Raw genomic sequence first — 5,624 nt, forward strand, 5'->3', positions numbered from 1 at the left:
TATATAGTAATTGCTTATTTAAGTGAAAGCTGTATCCCATTGTTGTGGTGGGATTGTATATAAAACTGAGATTGGGCTCTAGCTACTCAGCATTTTGGGTTTCGAAGTCTTCGCTGTGAATTGTTAATGAATAAAAGTCGAAGTAGTTATTTTAGTTGGAAAGTTATTTTAACATGAATAAGCTCATTAATTAGTATAGTATTAGTAATAATTTGGAAGTATTTCTAAGAAATGTGTCCAACAAGACTGAATTCACCATGAACTCAGTGGCAAAGCAACAAGATTATGCCCAGAATGTGGGAGCTGTGTCCCACCAAAATAGCTAATAGCCACTCTGCCATAATTTTTATATATTGATTAGCTCAGGATCTGATGGCAGCTTGGCACAGCATTGAGCTCTGGGTTTGGAAACTGCACATCCCATTTCTCCTCTCTGCAGCTGCCCAGACAGTGTCTAGAGGGAGCCTGTCCTGGTTTTCTTCAGGTTATGGTAGCAGCCTGGAGACAGATGCCATTATTGGAGATGAGAAGTTGTAGAGAAGAGGTGAAATGCCTGGTCAAAGGTGTTACCACTTGGAGAGAGTGAGTGTGAGCCAGGGAAATGGGAAGGAAGAGTGATCTGGGAGCAGGCAGTGGAAAGGAGGGGATTGAGGCACTCCTTTGCTTCATTTACCACACAGTTTCCTATTACTGCAGTAAATGAAGCTGGAATTCTACTGACAGTCTTCTTCACTACATAACCTAAATTAATCCCCAGAGCATTCTGTGCACTAAATGAAGCAGCATCCTGTGGAGAGAAACAGTGGAGCCTTAAAGACTGTGTTGCACTGGGGGGTCGAGTTAACTTTGTACCAGCAGTCTCACAATCTGGCTTCTCTTAACTTCAGAGTGCTTATCTTAGCAACCCTAACATTATTTTAATCTAAGTTTGGGGGCAAGGGAGCAGAGGGGGTTGTGGTAGATAGAGATGAATTATATGCACAACTGTAGAGCACACAGGAAGCATTGAACTGGATGTATTCCCATGGAAGTACAACTCTTCCTGACCTCATTGTGTCGTGGATTTGAGGAGACAATTTGCCTACTACTTAATCACTTTTATTTTCAAAATACTATGAAAAGAGAAGACATACAGACAGAAATCTAGGAAGGGGGTTTCTTAAAGAAGGAATCATAGGAGGGAGATGCCTGCAAAATAGCTGTTTGAGTTGCCAGAAAATGATGTATAAATCCTAGCACATCTCTTCAGTAGTCTCATCTGTGTTATGTAAATAGCTCTTGCCTCCATGTGTGCTGACCCACCTAGCAGACTGCAAGTGAGGGCTCTTTCTGAATTATTTAATAGATGGATTACAAATATTAATCATGAGGACTGAAGCATTTTCCTAGAACACTTTTTTGAATCTGAAGCTTTGTTTGCAGGTCTCTTAATGCAGCCTGGGACTGTAACTAATAGATGTACGTGAAGAAAAACATTTCACTCTGCAGCCTTTTCCACCCACATCTTTAGGGTTGCCAGAAATCCTATCTGTCAGCTAAAATGATGTTAAAGTTCTGCACAGCTCTAATCCAAATTTGACAGAGAATAGGATTAGCAGAAGCTGTTCAAATGTGATAAAATAAATGAATAAAAATGAGTTGAAGAGGAAAGCATGATATTAGTGGAACATGACCCAATTATATATGTAAAAATATACTCAACAAAATAGGTCAGAAATATTGACTAGACACATTTACATACTGTTTTGAATGTGGAGTCTCTGCGTAGCCATAATAGTATTATATAAGAATTTGATATCTGTGTGTATTTATCTATTATTAACTCCCAAAAATGTATGTAATTGAAGTGAGACACTGAGATCTGACTCTTTTCTAGAATATGAAGCTACATAAGCCAGGATCTCAGGTTCCTGCATTGATGCAGACTTCATATTGTTTCTTTTTTCTCTTTTACAACACTGACAATAAAAAATCAGTAGATAATTTATATAATTTGAGGAAATAAATTTATCAACTTAAAAATACCTAGAGTGCAACCAAAAGAAAAATGAAGTTAATTCTTTCTATAATCAATTTCCCCAGAAATAAACTTCAGTAGTACTCCCAGATTAATAACACAAAGCAGGCAGAGCTTTCTGAACAGTAGTGTAATGTAACTCTTAACTCAAATTTTACTGTATATATTTTTTTTACACTGAGTAAATGTTAAAATAATTTGCTAATGTAAAGAGGCAACACGCACAGCTTACAGTTTGAAGCTGTTATCCGGTTCTTCTGGAAATATTACAAAACAATACAATTGGCTTCTCTCTTTCTATAATGAAAATAAAAGAAGTACTGGACTGAAAAAGAAATGATGTTCAGGTCATATGTAGATCTTTATTTTTGGTTCCCTTGTTTTCTTACCGTGTGAGTGACCCACCTCTATATGTTGATTAGAAAAGTCTAATTTTTCTAATTGTAAAATTTAAATATCTATATTTTTAGGTAACCAGTACTACTTATTTATTATTAGTTTCCTAATAATTATATGAAGAATTAATGATTAGGGAATATTAATTCCCTAATAATTAAAGAACACAGTAAATTAGAAAATTTTAGGGCATTTACTGGAATTTGTTTTAAAATCTGAGCTTATTTCTTCTATTAATAAAAGAAGTCTGAAGATCAGTGTCTTTAAAATAGCCATCGAACTTAAAGTCAGAATTAGTTGAACAAGCAAGTGACCTTTCAGTGTATAATGAAGCTAGTTGAAAACGGTCTTTAAATCCTGCTTTATCTTTCTTTAGCTAAAGAAAGCTCACAGCTAGAGTCTGGGTTAACTCTTTCCTCAAGAAAGGTGAGAGCAAACAAGACAGTAGTGAAGGCAAGAACAACATAAGAAGGAAATCTATTCTGTTACTCTGCTGAAAACTGAGCAACGTGGATTGCTGTTACATAGATAAGTCTTAGTCTAATGTACAGAGGTTTAAAATATTAGTACTAGATAATTCCTGTTTTCTAAATGTATCAAAAAGAACTTGCAATACAGAATAATGTGCTTTCGTTTATGGATGACTAGATGTTTAGAATAACTAGCTATGCCTAAAAAATTAGACATATATTTTAAAATAGGTTTTCACAGCTTAATGCTGACTTGTTGTCATTAGAAATATCTTACCCAGTGGTACAAATCTATAGGAATTGTCCTATCCACTGGAAATCCAGATACTAATAATGAATGGTCTTTTTCTGGTGTGAATTTAGTTAACTGTAAATAATTCTAGCAGGCAGATGTAATATGGTTTGATTGTTAATAGATATCACACCAATATATGAAATGTATATTTTAGAAGTGACTTCCCCCAGCTATACCAGGATTGGTATGTATTTGTCCAGTGGCAGAATTTGTCTGCCTAAAGGTAATGACTTGTATGGTATACTATGGTTTTTCTGTGATGTATCTAGAAGGACATGCCTTCCACCAAGGAAGAGGCAGCGTCAACCTACAATATCTCAGCTTGGGCTGCTGTTGGACCTTCCCTCCTCCCTTTCTCCCCTGACTTAGTGGTTCTGCCCCTACTTATGCCATTTCTTGCTCTTGTATGACCAGATGGCAAGTCAGTACAAGGAACAGAGCCAACAGAAAGTGGATCTAGGCGAAGAAAAATAGTAATTATTTTGGCTGGCTCAGATCACTGGACTTGCTCATAATCTACTCATTTAAGCGTGAGTGCCAGTGCAAAAGAAGCAGCATGACTATTTGGACGAGGGCACAGAGAGGAGCAAGAGACTGGGAGCCTTCATTTTGATGCTGCTAGGGAGCTGTATAGTAAGTAGTAACTTTCTAGATGAGTTGAGGGGCTAATAGCAGTCAGGATTGATTTTCTGTGTTGGGTGGTTGGGGAGGGAAGGGAGATGATTGTTTCTTCTTATTGCCAGTCTACATTTAACTGTTTCTCATGGAACAGAGTGTGCTTATCCTTTTATTGCTAAATCCTATCTGTCAAAGGGGTTGATTTGGCACTTGTCTGGAAGGAAGTGCTTTGCATTACATTTGGGATATCAAGCTTCCCCAGTTAGGTATTCCCAAATATCTTCCTCTGCATTACTGCATCTGTAAGGAATCTTGACTGTTGTGTTGATGGTGGTTGTTGTGTTTGGGGTTTTTTTCCTTCTTTTTTTTTTTTAAATTTTTGGGGGCTTTTTTGGGGTAGGGGTCGTAATTGTTCTTCCCAGTGCAATACACAGACTAATAAATTATTACATCAGTGCATTCATGTATAGAAGTACAGGTAATGTAGTATTCCTTCTTGGAGTGTGCCCTGACCATTAGTGATACAGGCATTGGTGTAGGGCACAAGGCAGCTTAGCACTTGATGGTGCAAAATGCTAATGTTGAAGGAAGCTCCAGGTGTTATGCCTTGATACAGTTCTTGTTAATCAAACTGTATAATCAGGAAAGGGGAGGAAAAGAGGAAGTTCTTGTCTATACACTCTCAAATATCACTTCGTAAAATTTCTGATTTCAGGTGAGCAATCATGAATGTGCTCACAGAGCATAAATGGCCAAAATCACTTCTGTCTGCTGGTCATTCATCTGCTTCAGTAGTTAGCAGCTGAGAACTGGGACTCTTGGCTTTGGTCCAGTGCACAACAGAAGAAACAGGATGGATAAATAAAGAGGTTTTTATCAACAAATTTTCAGTGTCCAGTCTTTGTTCTCAGAAAAAAAGCCTTGTGTAGGACATTCATTTATTTTACCTTGTTCTGCAAATATTGAATGTTTGTTCTGCTAGGCATGTTGACAACATTCACTGACCTTCTTAGCAGAAGCTCTGCTGTGTCCATGTTTTAGTTGGACTTGAAATACTGCTCATGAATAATTGTTAGTGAACAGGCTTAAAATCAATGGAAATTGGGTTTCTAGAAGACTTTTGCATCAGAGCCTTGAAGTTTAGCAGTTAACACTTTTCTATCACTGCATTTATGTTGCATGTGCCCCTTACCAGTGTGATCAGGACTTGCTTTGCAGTTGGCACTCTGTGATTTGTTCTTCTTTAGTACTCAGGATGGTGGAAAAGTTGCATTTCCCAATTGTATTAGTGATTGACTCCATCTTTTTGGGACTTGCCATACAGAGAAGAAGCAAGGTAACTGAGAAGCAGAGGGCACAGAAGATGGACCTGAGTAAGGTTACAGGGGAATGAGTAATTCTAAATTACTCAGTAAGGTTGCTTCCTTTTTTCCCTTCTGACAAAGGAAATACAGAAATTTCTTAAATGTGATGACACTAAAAGTCATTGCTACTTATTTAATCCTTGTTTTACTGGCTTTTTGCTGAATTCCTTGCAGGGCTGTGAACAGACTTCATAATTCAAAAAAATTTCCACTTAGACTTATCTGAGTGTTGTAGGCTTTAACAAATAAAGTGACATAAACCTTGCAAATACTGATCAGAGCAAGCAAGTGCTATAATCTGTGGTTTAACAGATGGCTAATCTTAGAGTATGTGCTTGTTTCATCTTTGCTAGCACTACAGACAGCTTTGCTGGTGCTGAGTAACTCCTGTCTGCTGAAACTGGAGATGGGGTGCTCATCTTCAGCAGCTGTTCATCTGAAGCCAAAGTTTAACTGTTGGACTT

General features: G+C 37.4%; 1 long non-coding RNA gene across 2 annotated transcripts; it reads left to right on the forward strand.

Moving 5' to 3' along the window:
• The first annotated feature begins 446 nt into the window (after positions 1–446).
• LOC146443483 (uncharacterized) lies at positions 447–5,176 on the forward strand. Of its 2 annotated transcripts, none has more exons than XR_014847772.1 (3): positions 447–1,445; positions 3,593–3,811; positions 4,512–5,176. It is a non-coding gene; the product is annotated as an uncharacterized LOC146443483 (long non-coding RNA). The 2 variants fall into 2 exon arrangements; XR_014847771.1 differs by having other exon boundaries at positions 447–1,316; positions 1,423–1,445; positions 3,593–5,176.
• The last annotated feature ends 448 nt before the right edge of the window (positions 5,177–5,624 follow it).

This window comes from Lichenostomus cassidix, chromosome 1Aa (assembly GCF_008360975.1).
Source record: "Lichenostomus cassidix isolate B80296 chromosome 1Aa, HeHo_3.0, whole genome shotgun sequence".
Taxonomy (NCBI): Eukaryota; Metazoa; Chordata; class Aves; order Passeriformes; family Meliphagidae; genus Lichenostomus; species Lichenostomus cassidix.